Raw genomic sequence first — 13,868 nt, 5'->3', positions numbered from 1 at the left:
ACACTGGTGTATAATTGAATTATAACAAAGGTAATTTTTGCAGGTGATGAAGCAAATCCAGGGGTCTTGTAAACTCTTGTAAGTCTTGGCTTGTTTATTATGGAGGCCAATGAGTTAAGTGACCTTGATTTAGCGGTCTTCATTTTGTTACATGTGGGTGGTACATTCATTCTTGTATCTTGTCCTTGCTCACAGATAATTATAATCAGGTTGGCATATTCTGTAATTTTGTACAAGAGATTTTATCAGTGATATCCTTAGACACTTTTTTGAGACATTGTGTTTAGTTGTCCCTAAAAACTATGAGCTTGGGTGCATTAAGTATTTTCAAAATATTCCAGAAAGGAAATCAGCTTCAAGATTTTTGCCTTTTTCAAGATGTCTGAATTAAAAGTACTTTCATACAATTTTGGGTTCAGAGTAATTTAATTAACCTAAATTTTGATGCATCTGAAATGGCTCTATGTGTTTTTAATCTTCAATGTTTTTTATATAAATTTCAATTGTTGTTTTTGAACTCATGTGTTGTATTGGAACTAATTTTGATTTATATGAATGAACATTGCAATTTATTACTCTTTTTTACTCACAGCCATCTCCTCCAATTTATTTTAAGATGTTGAATGCCAGTTATAGGATCAGCTAGAGAGGACTGACATGTTGGCCAAGTGGTTATACATCTCTGTTATTAATTGGTCATCTACCTATGGGTTACAAGGTTTTGGGCAATATTGGGCAATTGCCCTATTCATTAGGTCATTAAATTAACCCAGTTTATTTGGAAAACCTGGCTATCTTCTGTTACCTGTAACTGAAATATACCATATTCTTGGGGTCTGTTCAAGTTTGGGGATGGGCAAACCTTTTAGTTTGTATAATTTTACTTAAGGTATGAATAATGTTACGCCAATGTAACCATTCCTAGGTGAATCATCAGTTTTATATACAATAATTTGAGGTTTCCAAATGTCATTAATAAGTATTCAGGACACTAGTAAATGTGGACACATTTAAATCTGGGTACTTTGTTTACGACGAACATGGCCGATTCACACTTGGCTCGAGGACAGGGAAATTACTCATTGTCTGATCACAGAATAATTAAATACACATTCCCTTCTTTGGTCATCCTCCGCAAACATTTTAGCCATCTTGTACGCGGCCCCATTAAACTAGCGAAATCAATTTCAATCTCAGAAATATACATTAGCGCTTACATACACAGGTAATGACAGACTGACCACTTCCTACTTGTACGCATTAGGACAATAATAAACTGACCAGCTTCTTCCTCTGTCTGGGTCACACAAAATGACTCGTTTCTGTTTAATCGACGTACACCTGTTCTACAAATTTTATACAAATATTCAACCAAATTGTAACATTTTGCCTCGGAATGTATATGGTGACCAGGTCAGGAAGAATAAACAATCATTTGTCGTAGGCCTGCGAAGGCTAATCAAGATTCATCAGAGGTTGGCTAACATTAGGACAATAATAAACTGACCAGCTTCTTCCTCTGTCTGGGTCACACAAAATGACTCGTTTCTGTTTAATCGACGTACACCTGTTCTACAAATTTTATACAAATATTCAACCAAATTGTAACATTTTGCCTCGGAATGTATATGGTGACCAGGTCAGGAAGAATAAACAATCATTTGTCGTAGGCCTGCGAAGGCTAATCAAGATTCATCAGAGGTTGGCTATCACCTTCCATCTCCCGTGTACCTGACGGGGCCCAGGGGCACCTGTTCCAGGTAAATCAGGCGAGTCTTTAGTAAATTGAAAGAAAATATTGTATATGTACCTGGTTAGATAATATCTGGAAACTAACAACTGGACACTCAGTGTAAAGCAGGGAATGTCGGACAGAGCAAATCTCACGTCCAGTAGGAGCAGACGACAGGTTGTTACCTATATATAGCTTAGGGTTAATAGGTGTATAAGCACGGCCCTGTTTAAATCTTTTTATAAAGTTCAGACCATCCATGATTAGCATCTCTTTGTCTTCATTGTTAAACCACAAAGAATTTAGCATGGACATTTAAAAATCTTTCAAGGTATGTCAAATTTGCTGGATAGAATTTTTCATGAAATTCCAAAATGGAGTAACATTTTGTCATTATACTTAAATTTTAATTCCATGAATAGTTTTGGGGAAAATGTCTCAATTTTATTGAAGCAAATTTTGTTGCCTTAATTTATAGAGTCCAGTCTGTCTAAAAGGACCAGCCAAAGGACAAAGTCAAGTTGCAATATGATATTATAGACTAAATTGTGCTGAAAATGGCCAAAAGAGTGATGGTCACAAAGGCAGATTTTACTGTATGGTATACCTCTCCCTTTTGGTCAAGGCGACTGTCTTATGAAGTAGGTGGTCTTTATACAGAGGTGGCCACAAAGGTATATTTTACTGTAGGATATACCCCTCCCACTTGGCGAGGCGACAGTCTTATGAAGCAGGTGGTCTTTATACAGAGGTGGTCACAAAGGTATATTTTACTGTAGGATATACCCCTCTCACTTGGCGAGGCGACAGTCTTATGAAGGAGGTGGTCTTTATATAGAGGTGGTCACAAAGGTAGATTTTACTGTAGGATATACCCCTCTCTCTTGGTCAAGGCGACAGTCTTATGAAGTAGGTGGTCTTTATACAGAGGTGGTCACAAAGGTATATTTTACTGTAGGATATACCCCTCTCACTTGGTCAAGGTGACAGTCTTATGAAGCAGGTGGTCTTTATACAGAGGTGGTCACAAAGGTAGATTTTACTGTATGATATACCCCTCTCACTTGGTCAAGGTGATGGTCTTATGAAACAGGTGGTCTTTATACAGAGGTGGTCACAAAGGTATATTTTACTGTAGGATATACCCCTCTCACTTGGTCAAGGTGACAGTCTTATGAAGCAGGTGGTCTTTATACAGAGGTGGTCACAAAGGTAGATTTTACTGTATGATATACCCCTCTCACTTGGTCAAGGTGACCGTCTTATGAAGCAGGTGGTCTTTATACAGAGGTGGTCACAAAGGTATATTTTACTGTAGGATATACCCCTCTAACTTTGTCAAGGTGACCGTCTTATGAAGCAGGTGGTCTTTATACAGAGGTGGTCACAAAGGTATATTTTACTGTAGGATATACCCCTCTCACTTGGTCAAGGTGAAGGTCTTATGAAGTAGGTGGTCTTTATACAGAGGTAGTCACAAAGGTATATTTTACTGTAGGACATATCCCTCCCTCTTTAGGTAACCTCTAACTCTTATAAAAGTTATGACCTTCAATCAGAGTCAAGGTCATCCATTAACGAACGTCCATCTATTCAACCACCATCTTGAAAATTAAACTTTCAGGTGGAACATTTTAATTGTTGAAAAATGTTGAAAAAACTACAAATAAAACAGTAAAGTAGATAAAAAAATAGGTATGCTAAATAGACAGAGGTTATGAAGATGAATTAAGCCCCGAGGGGTCCATTACTGGACCAATACAATGGATGATTTAAGATTTGGCTGGGTAGGTTTTGTATAAATTACAATTTTTCACCTGGTATTATCATTCTTTATACAGTAATTGTTGACATCTATCTGCCTGTATTTCTATCTGTCTTCGTTATAACTAGTGGAAATGATGAAGTGTTTTAGCCAGCTTACTACAGGCCCTATAAGGAGACAGCATGGTTGAATCGACGATCATATCTCATTATTTTGTTGAATTGTTTTGAGGGCTGATATTCATTTCATTCATGTATGATGAGATTTACCTTATCGTCAGACAAGATAACCTGTAATTATCACCTGGATTTGCAGGGACTCGAACATCCAGTGAAGTTGCGTTACCGAGACTGTGGGACGGATTAGCTAATCGTTCTTGATCAATGGTAAACAAATTATCAAACTGTAGCATATAATCGGTACTGTGATAGAAGTCAAACTTCGTAATCGCCGACTCCAGTTCTTTGCTATGATCAATAAGTGTTACCTGTATCTTAACAATAGGGTTACCTGTAAGGATACAATAAGTCTAATCAGCAGGTATTTTGGCCCCATACAGGTGAATTACACAGGTAAACTCAACATGTCTTTGACTAATTGTTGCTAGGAAATAGCGGTATTCTCTGAACAATTTGTTGATCTGTAAGGGAAAATCAGACTAAATATTGAAATGTAAGAACTATTTATTTAAATTGTTTTGACTTTGAACAAATATTGTTACTATTGCACAGCCATGTCTGGAGATTTCACTTGACAGTTGATCTTGTTTAATTACAGTTTTGTTAATTCCTCCCAGATCTTAAATGATTAATCTATTGATGTTGTAGAAAGTCTTCCTTGACCTTTGTGAAACTCAATAAAAACAATGATCATATCTTTTGAAACATTTATTTAGCGCTCGGCTGGATTTTCTCCCGCATGTCACCGAGTCATTGTCACCGAGATTGTGTTTATACAGAACGCTAGCATGCCAATCATAGCTATAATGAAATTGACATTGTAAACATTATGATTCCATTTCGTCCGTATAGAAAACAATCGGTCCGCATTACACAACGGTCAGCCCTGTTGGTCATCGTATTCCCTAGAGCTGTATATGGACAGCTCACCCGCTATTATACCTACTCACTGACCAATACAACACTCACCTGGCTGTAGACTTTTACCTGTGTTACCTGACAGGTATACCTGAAATGTGATCTCTGATTACAGGTAGATGGACAGAACTACAGCTGTGTGTATCCAGTGATTTCCTTGTCGCTGTAGAGGCGTAGGAACGTTTACCACAGGAATATTCGTCAAAAACTCTGGTAAGTCTTTTTTATCTGTCATGTTTTACACTTATTTTATTATTTTGTATATTATTTTATTTTTGTATGCCACTGTCACATATAAGATGTTTTTTTGTTATGTGTTATTTACTTATTATTGTACAGTATTTTCTCACTGTTTACAATGAAATCAACTGTCATTCATCATTATTGAATGAAATTTTAAAGAAAACAATATTTCTCAATATTTACAATTAGATAATAGTTGTTTAAGGTCTTTGAAAACAATTTAAGATAAATTAAAAACTTTTAAAGGTATTAATTAAAAGTATAAAAACAAATTTGAAAATTTTAATGAATCTATAAACTATATTATTGTACAAACCATACCTTAGAATTGGATTTATCATAAATATGTATTGTAAAGTACATTATATATAGGTTAACTGCTTTTGTGAATTTTTTTATAATTTTTGAAGACCTGTTTATTGTTCTCCTTTAAAATTTTTATAAGATTGTGATCCAATCCATTCGTTGACGACTCGCTATCTTGATTTTTCTGGCTTTCTTTTTCAATTACAAAAATTAAATGTATACGTTTGAGCGGACATCTAAAGGTTAGCAGACAGTATGGGTGATACACGATAACGCTGAAATATCCTTTAAACATGTAATTGGTCAAAAATAAATTGTCTTGTCCCATTTTTCATATTCAATGTAGGCATTTCTGGAGGTACAACTTCGACAAATAATTACATCTAATTGAAAAATTTGTACATCGTTAAGTAAAAATTTGGAGACTAACGCTCTGCGACGCTTTATAGATGAGTAAGGTGAGAATAAGTTCGTGGGGTATAATGTGTCAGACTTTTTCATTGGTTGACTGATCTCAAATGTATATAGTTGCCTTAAGATTATCTCCCCATTGTTTTGTAATTTCCTGTCAGTATTTAGTCATTGTTTTCGTAGGTGACATCAAGAACCACGATTAGGAAATTTATTTGGTATGTTTCCAAATTTCAGTGGCAGCTAAGATTATAAACATTGAAAGGCATTAATTGATTAACCTGTCAGGCGTCTATTTCAAATTATGAAAAGTATAATCAGTTGGAGATTAAACTTGTATAGCTGTGCTAGATTATAATATTAATGGAGTTGTTGTACAAATCCTAAGATGTTAAAGGATCGGTGGTCCGAGCGGCCTGAGTGGTCTGAGTCGGATGTTGTGCATTAAGTCTTGGCAAGTACCGGTCAGTTGCGGTCATTGGCTTGGCAAAATGTGCCCCTAGGGATCGTGGGAATTGAAGTTCAGTATAATTATAATCTAAATACAGTGTATATTAAAATTAATATGTAAGTGAACATATGGCAAACTTTTCCCAGGAGCTTTAGGAAATCCTTTGAACTTTTATATACCTTTGAATTAAGTGCGCTTATTAATATGCAAAAGTTTGTAATTTCCTTCATTCTTATTTGTCCTTTTTCTTCCTTGTACCAACAATAATTTTTGTGATATTTCTATTCTGTTTCTATTTCAAATTGTTCATGGTATAATATATGGCTATTATATTCTGTATTACAAAAATCAAGATCAAAATGATAGTACAGTCACACCTGTCTATAAAGACCACTCAGGGACAAGGACAGTGATATCTGTGAGGCCAAGTGGTTTCTATACACAGGTCAAATTGTGTTATAAATAGCCATTTTGGATCATAAAAAAATGGTCTTAATTTTCAGTTGGTCTTTATACAGAGGTGGTTGCTAAGACAGGTTGCACGGAAATTAATTTTAAAGTGTTGTTTTGAAATCAATTTGATATAACCAAAAACCATAACTTTTTCTATTTTTAAAAAATTGAAAATTCTTAGAAGCATTAACATATTGTTGGTACCAAGTTCTCTTTCTAAAATCTTATCACTGTTCAGTAGACTCGACTAGGGTATGTACTCATACAAGCTCTCCATCAAACATTTTGGTGACTGTAGTTATAAGGTCACAAGAGATCAAACGAGCTGGACCCTAGCTCTTCAACCTACTCCACACCTACACCTAATAGAAGACACCTGTAGCGACACATCAAAAATCCAATATCAAGAATTTATCATCAAATGTGCCCTTTATACAGGAGCTGTCTTTCTTAGCTTGGTTGCTTGTTAGGATAAATATTTGATTCGATCCGAAAATCGTTTCGCTTAAGTGATGACAAATCACCTGACAGAAAACTAATCATGTGGAAAATCCTACAATCACTGAGCCAGCTGGGAAATTTACCTCCCCTTTTGGAAATCTTTTGTAAATATGTTGAGAATTCTTCTTGCTTTATTATTTCGCCATAAGTGCATCAACATTATTCCTTATTAATGAAAAACTTTTAGAATTCATATTTCTGGCCAGACGAACCCGTCATTTTGCTGCCTGATTTGATCCTAATTGGTGAAATTCATATTGAAACTTTAGTCACAAATAAAAATAGAATCAATGCAGCGTTAACAGAGGGCATGAATAAAAGATGAGTTGGCTGAGCGAGTATTGAGGTAGGCGGTACCGACCATCACACTTAGTTATATAAGGGAACGGCTAATGGTCCAGCGGCCATGGCTTTGATTACCTTTCGCTTTACCTACAGATCTAGAGTGGTAGATCTATCCAATTTACCTGTATCTGATATTTCTCTTGATGTGGCGTCAAACTACCTCCGTCACCAGGTGTCAAATCTTATTTTAAGGGGGATGATCACTTTGGAATTTTGTGTTTTTCACACACAAAGGAGCTCCAGTATACAGGTGTCGTCATTTTGCAGCATTCGTTTTTTTGGTCATTATATTGGTCATTTGATATTCCCTCAGTTGGACACAGATTTACTAAGATCTGCTTTCCTTTCCGAAGTTTTATCAAAGTATTTCAGGTCTTAAAATGAGCTTGTAAATTTTCTAAATTAATTAATTGTCATTCCCAAATTTACCTTGTGAAACAATTGTAGATTTCATATCTTAAATGCTTTAATTTTAAGTATATTTTGTACTGTACTTTAAATCAAACTTGATGTAAACAGACATTTTCTTCTTTTTTAATGCTATATGCAGGAATTCTTAGTAATCAAATCCAAAGTGTATTTTTAAGAATCTAGTAAAAAAAAAAAAAAAAAAAATGGTGGGGGGAGTTAACATTATATAATACATGTACTAGCTTGATCATTTACTAAGAATGTTTTTACAGGTTAACATGTCTAAACCTATGACATTGTATGCTACTTACTACCCTGCTAAGTACAGAGGTATAGTATTGTGGTATCAAAATGTTTTCCATATAAATACCCATTCATTTGGTATATTTATACATTTCGTTTGCTCTGGGAGTTTTTTGTGTCCATGAGAAACCCATTGTAATTGACTCGCGCCTCCAATGAATGAACGTTCACTGAAACACCAAACAGAGTTTTCCGATGTTTTCATTCCAGTTGCGTCAGTACCGTTTACATCCAACAACCTTGTGTTGTGTGCTGAGTATTTATACCAAGTACCTGTCAAATACCACAGCTCTGGTCAGTCCGAAGTGGACACAAACTGGACATAAAGGCATTGGTCAGTCTGGTCACACATTAGTGTTTATGTTTGTTGTGTGGTCACTTTGCAGACCAGCTGTTTTCGACCAAATGTTTACCATTGCTTTAAGAACATATTGTATGTTTAATCAATTTTAACCAGATAACTGGAAATACATTGGTAAGGCTTTAGATGTTCTGGAGATATGGTTGTTCACATGAATGAGAACCATTAAGCAAGCAAAACAAAAAGTGTTCAGCCTCAGACTTAACTCTAAAACTTTTGAAAGTCACTTCATTGTGTAACTGAAGTTTTAAGACTTAAATCTGTTTTTGACTTTCATTTGTTTCGAGAAATCAGTTGTGTCAGGAAAGGCATTTTCATCAAAAAATGATTTACCATCCTTAAAATCACTTTTGAAGAAAAAGGAATTTTCATTAATTAAAATTGGTCTCAGCTCTTTCCTATTACTGCAGGTAACTGATATTTGTCAATCATGAAGATTCATGCAGAGTAAGAATGTTGTTCCTTGAGTTATTGATGTTTGTTAAATATGCAAATATACATTTAGATTGATATTTGTTTCGTAATCATTTGTTGGTAAATACCTTCCAAATATACATATAGATAAATTGCCTAAGGTTTGAAAACCTTCCACAGATACAATAACTTAAAGGCTTGAGGGGTGTATAATTCCATTTGCTTAATGATTTTCAGACATTATTCAAATCATTTAATTTTTGTTGTCTTAAAGATTCCAAATATATACTGTAAATTGATCTACATAGGAAAGTTACATGTGTAAATCATTAATAAGAAAATTTAAGCTTTGATCCACACACAACTTTCAAATTCCAATTAAGCTGTAACAAGCTAGAGCTTTATATTGTGTAAAGCATAAGTTAAATTTGATATTTACTTTTACCTTTTAATATTATGCTGTTTGTTTGGCTTAAAGAAGAAGATGATCTCAATTAAATGTTCATTCAAAAGAAATTAAAGGATTAATTGTGTAAGTTTGAAATATACAATGAAACTTAACAGATTATCGGGGGAGATAACCCACTGTACACTTTGATCTTGTGAGTAAATCTGTATAAATAGCTAGTATTGACCTAATGAGGTAATGCTCAAGGGAGATAATTAAATTATGTTCAAGGGGGATAATCTGAGATATACACATATGTTAGGTAAGGTTAGATCAATGCATAATCAGATACAATCACTGTAAAATAAAAGGAACAATGCAAACCTAAAGAAAACCAGGAATGTGTATCATTGTGGTATTTCACAAAGAATAGAAAACCAAATTGTGTATTTTGGTTTAAAGGTAAATGATGCAATATACAGTGGATTTTTACCTGTAGGTGGTTAATGGGATTATCCAGGGATTATCTCCCTAGACACTGAGTCTTTATTTGTAAAGGCTCTCATGATCAGTGGACATTTTTACCTGTGGTCTTCATAATAAGTCACCTGTATCAACAGGAACATTGGTAAAATGGAAATTGAGAATTCATTGGTACAACTGAAATAGAAAATTCATCGGTACAACTGAAATAGAAAATTCATCGGTACAACTGAAATAGAAAATTCATCGTGACAACTGAAATAGAAAATTCATCGGTACAACTAAAATAGAAAATTCATCGTGAAAACTGAAATAGAAAATTCATCGTGACAACTGAAATAGAAAATTCATCAGTAAAAAGTAGAGAACTTGAAAAAGTCATGGCTTGTAAGTATACAATTCTGCTAAAATTTATGATGTCTTTTTTTTATTCTTTTACATGGTTATATTTTAAATAATCATGGATATGATACCTTTGCAGACTAATGCTGCATAAAATTAGTGATCAAATCATTTTTTTATTTATTCATTTATTGACATAAGCTAACTGCAACAAATCAACAATAAAATATGGCTCGTAAAACAAATATTTCATCAAAGAATTTTTATCACCATACTCATCCTCTTGAGTTATGAATAATGTATCTATTTGGATAAATACTTTGTATAAAAAATATGAAGATTTTTGTATGATTCACTTTGTTAAGAATGACAATAAGATTGAGGATGTAATCGTTGAGTGAAGAGTGTATCCGTATAACACTGTTTCTATATATACCTATTCCAAGTTGGGATTAAGGTGCTGTGTAATAAGTACTAATGGTAAACATTCACCATCAAAGAGCTCGCCACAAGGGAGGTAATTAACTAGATATAAATACAAATGGAGCCTTTTGATTTGGGCTTTTAACAAAGTGGTGTGAAGTACTGCTAGAGTCATCCACAGTTGTGTTGTCAGTCAAAAATCTTTTGTTTTAGCCCTTTACCTGTACTTCTCCGTACTTTCATGTCCAAGTTATATTGTGACACAGTTGGGTGATCAGGGCTATTCGGGGCGATACATCAAACGTGATTGGCTCACTGAACCTGAACAAACAGCAAATATTATAGGAAGAAATATTTTTGTGATCTTCATAAAAAAATGATATGATTTTAAACGAATTTCACAGTTTTGTGTAGTACAACAAGGACAGCACATATAACTGAATCGTTTTCACGTTCTTCAATGTTTGACAATGAGAGCTTGAATCCGCTGTGATAAGACGTGAGTTATATACATTGTATGTGTTATCTATGTAATACTGTAGGAGTTTAGATACTATAAATGTCACCCTACAATATCACTGTAGTTCTCTAGATAAAGTGCTGATAGAGAAAGCCTCTTATGATTTTTACCTGACAGGTAAACTTAACGATGATCATCACAGGTAGATGTTTGTCTAAATATGATATACTGTTTGTAAAATCTCTCGAGATGTGTTAAAAACTGTCGTCAACATTTACTGTATGACCATGCAGACAAAGTGCTGTTATAGTATAAAAGGAAACTCAATGATTTCATCAAAACATGAATGTAAGTACATATGTATATTTTATCTACCTCCATAACTACATCATATTCTATTTCATTCAGTCGGCAAACTTTAAGTGCATTTCTAAAAAATTCTAAAAATTAAATTATGATTTCATTTAACTCTCTCTCTCTTAGAAAGTGAAGTTATATATCATATGAACTCAAAATGTTTTTGAATGATAAATTCATAATTATAGTGTTATCTTTTTATATAAAAAATACATATAATTTAGTTATGCAACTAATAGATTTTACATAAAAATATTACTGAATTCATGATAAGTATTTCTTATTTACAAATGTTGAAAAATAAATGAAAAATTTAAAAAAATCGAATTCACAAGGGGATTTAGGTTATTTTCTTGATGATATATCATTTTAAATACACTGAAAGGATACCATTTTCCTGTTGACTTACAAAGATAAGCTCCTTTATTTTATATATTATATAACTTAATTGCCAATTGATTCCTAGAGTGAAGTTTTTATATGGCATCTTCAAAATACTTTATAAAATGGTCAGTAAATAATGTCAATCATTGTAACAAATGTCATGATACAAAACTGATTTTTTGGGACTTTATTTTTTATTCATTCATTGTTTTTAAGAAAACAGGTATTCATTTATTATTTTTTAAGAAAACAGGAAATACCTAGTCCTTCAATGTTAAAATTATTCTTAAACTGAAAATCATTGTACCATTACCTGTGTCCGATGTCTGTGTACTTAACAAATAATGAATTGACACTAAGTATGAAATGTAATAAGAAAACATAAAAATGTCAGATTTTGACATCATAAATAAAAAAATATATAATCTATGATGATAAACATTAAGGTTGGTAAATAGTAACACTAACATATGTTTATATTACAGCTGTTTTTCTTTCCACTGTGTCGGGGAAATGTGTGTTTAGGATACCGGTATTATATGACATCTTACACTGGCAGTTAAAAAAACAACTTATAATAATTATCATTGTATTGTGCTGTCATGGTTGGTTGACTGTGCCTGTTCTGCTCTGTTGGAGTGTCATACATATACTTTTTTTACAAATGCCACATTGAATTTTTTTAACAATTCTGATAAAAACTTCTTTTTGAATAAAAGTACATCAGGAAAAAAATCCCCAATTTTCAAAATTCTAGATGTTTTAATTTTTAAGCCATCTATATATATCCAATATTAAAACTATTATCATACTTCATTTTTAAACAATTTTTAAAAAGGCTGTCAAAAGCTTCTTTGAATAAAAAAAATCCCCAATCTTAAAAATTCTAGATGTTTTAATTTGGGTATTCTTTTTAAGCCATCTATATAGTTACATCTAACATTCTCCCACATTTGGTGTGCTAAAACATGCATCTCGCATGTAGAAAAGATCTATAATTACACCTGTAAATGATTAAAAGAAATGGATTAGTGTCAGGAGTCTTTTGACATGTTTGTGACAGAAGATTTCTGGTATGATAGTGATATTAGGATTTGCCGATTAAACAAACTTTTAAATCAGTTTAACGACTTTTTTAAGCCTTACCGCATGGCGAGTTACATAGCTGATAATGGCGGAGGCGGCGTACCTGTATGATTACTCGTTATTAAGGTAACCATCCATAACACACAGGAGCAGGTGCAAAATGTAACTGAGTTGTCATGTGTCCCCAACACGCGGATACAGATGCTACATACCAACAGTAGCGCCCCCTATACTGATGACGACTTTGTCACACCTGTAATCGCCTTACCTGTATAAAGCATTTTGTTTAAATTAATCCACAAGGCATGTGCATGCAACATCTTTTTATACTTCATTTCACGGCAAAAGGTAAGAACCATACCTATGTATTAATATATTAATGATATTGTATGTAATATAAGAAAATTGCTGAAGAGTTTTTGTAAAGCTTTAGTAGAAGAATTTGAAATGAAACAGAAATAACCGGAATTATTTTCGAATGACACAATCAACCTTGGAAACAAGGCCTTAATCAGCTGACTGACCTCGGCTCACCCGATCTTGGAGGGACATTTCGTGTCTGTTTAAGGGTTAATTTTATTTCTGACTGGTGTAACATAAGCTAATTTCATGCAAGTGGTCCCCAACATGGTGGATATTTAGTCAGAGATTTAGGTTGATGCGTCAGACAGGTCTGTTATTAGCCCAGAAATCTGCTAGAACTTGCTTTTGTGTATTTGTGACACATCCGAGGGGAGGCCATAGAACATGGCTATAGCCATTTCCACCTGAATCCTAGGTACACGGCAAGGTGAGACTATTTTACGACAGTTCATACCTGCCTTAAATGACATTTGAGGTAAATGTTACAAGGTGACGTACTAATTAGCGGCCACCTTTGTTGTCCATTGACCAAAGGTCAGTCTCTGTGTGACCTTGTCGATATGTCCTCTCACCTTGAGGTTTATGGACTGTCTAGGTGTTGGGCCTGTTGGAACCCCAGGGCCCCAGTTCAAGGCCCATAATTAGGCCTTTTAGTAGCGGTCTGTTTATGACCGATCCGAGATTGACCGGACATGTGCCCACACAGGGTTACTGTGAAGCTGGGCATGTGATTGTAGGTTTTATTTCTTTGACTTTTAATTAGTAACATAAAAAATTGTGGATACAAAG

General features: G+C 33.9%; 1 protein-coding gene and 1 long non-coding RNA gene across 3 annotated transcripts in view; both read left to right on the top strand.

Annotated features, from left to right (window-relative positions):
- The window catches only part of LOC138328134 (uncharacterized), a 76,062-nt gene that overhangs the window by 28,614 nt on the left and 33,580 nt on the right, over window positions 1–13,868 (top strand). The gene's annotated exons all lie outside the window — the stretch shown is intronic.
- Window positions 1–13,868, top strand: part of LOC138328130 (protocadherin-11 X-linked-like) — a 60,912-nt gene that overhangs the window by 23,855 nt on the left and 23,189 nt on the right. For both annotated transcript variants that reach the window (XM_069274776.1, XM_069274780.1), the window contains one exon: window positions 4,710–4,807. The gene's annotated coding sequence lies outside the window, so the exon portion shown is untranslated. The remainder of the gene's footprint in view (window positions 1–4,709; window positions 4,808–13,868) is intronic.

This window comes from Argopecten irradians, chromosome 7 (genome assembly GCF_041381155.1).
Source record: "Argopecten irradians isolate NY chromosome 7, Ai_NY, whole genome shotgun sequence".
In the NCBI taxonomy this organism is placed as follows: Eukaryota; Metazoa; Mollusca; class Bivalvia; order Pectinida; family Pectinidae; genus Argopecten; species Argopecten irradians.
Note: the sequence above shows the minus strand (reverse complement) of the source record. Positions and strands in the feature narration are given on the sequence as shown.